This window comes from Physeter macrocephalus, unplaced genomic scaffold (assembly GCF_002837175.3).
Source record: "Physeter macrocephalus isolate SW-GA unplaced genomic scaffold, ASM283717v5 random_1766, whole genome shotgun sequence".
Classification (NCBI taxonomy): Eukaryota; Metazoa; Chordata; class Mammalia; order Artiodactyla; family Physeteridae; genus Physeter; species Physeter macrocephalus.
In genome coordinates this window covers 2,600-3,971 of record NW_021146347.1, presented here as the reverse complement: position 1 = coordinate 3,971, position 1,372 = coordinate 2,600, and positions in this window count along the sequence as shown.

Genomic DNA, 1,372 nt, shown 5'->3' with positions numbered 1-1,372 from the left:
GTGTGTGTGTGTGTGTGTGTGTGTGTGTGTGTGTGTGTGTGTATGTGGTGGCATGGATTGAGTCTGGGCTCTGAGATTAGTCGATCTGGTTCAAAGCCACCATTCCTTGGCCATATGACCTTGAGGAAGTTTAAGTTTAGCCTTCCTGAGTCTCAGTCTCCTCATCTGTAAAGTGGGGGTAGTAATTCTTATTTCCCAGTGTTGTTGTGAGTGTTGAATAAAGTATGGATGTAAAGTGCCTATGTAAAGTGCTTGTCACGAGCCTACCACATGGTAAGTGCTCAATGAACAGCTGTTTTTGATGTCATCTTATATGTAGAAGGTGGGGGTGCCTACACTTTGAGTCATGGGGAGCCCCCAGGGGCTAGACTGTCCGAGCTGGAGGAGATAATAGAGGGCATTTGGATCAACTTCCTGACTCTAGAAATAAGGAATTGGGACCTAGAGAGTTTAAGAGACTTGCCCAAGCCACACAGCAAGCTCTACCTCTAGGTCCACCTACATGCATAATTTGTACATTGAGTCAAAAAACATTCTTGGAATATTTGCTTCAGGCCAACTATTAGGCCAGGTGCTGGGACACAGAAGTGAACACATCAGACACTACTCTCTGCCCTCATGAAGCTCAGAGATGAGGAATCAGAGAAGGGACACTTAACCAGGGCCTTGTTGGATGAATAAGAGTTCTCTTATTCCCCTTCAGAGAAGGGGTATTCCAGGTAGAGAGAACGGGATGAGGAAAGAGGGAAACAGGGAAAGAGGTGAGTTTGTGCAAGAGCAGGGAGTGCCCTTTCTTAACCCTGTACTGCAGTATTGGGGGCTTGGAGGGGACTGAGGTGGAGGGACAGGCTGGGGCCAGATGATCAAGGGCCTTGTGCACCATGCAGAGGGTTTGCCCTTCATCCTGTAGGAAGTAAAGGGCCCTGGGAGGGTTTTAGGCAGTGACCATACACAGGAGAGGGCTCTCATCTCCAGGAAGCTGTCGTCATATGCTCTCTGGGTCCTTACAGGGGACGAGTTGGGGGCTGGTCCTCTCCCCTTCGTACATTAGCAGCCTTGCTCCTAGAAGCAGGGTTGGGCAGAGCACAGAGGACAGTCATCCCTGGTTAGAGCTGTTAAGAGTATCTGCAGCCACCAGTACTGAAGCTCCTCCACGGCCAGCTCTACTGCTGATGGGAAGCTGAGGCTGGCCCGGAAGAGTGGAAGGAGAAAGTTTGGGTCCTTGGCTTCCTCTTCGGTGCTTGAGTCTTGAAAGGGCTCATTCTGGGGAGACTCCCTCTTTCTCCCATGGCCACTGCTATTCTTGGGGGGATTCCTTAGCTGGTCAGCCTCAGTAGGGAGCATCTTACAGGGCCCCCTGCCATTCCCTTCC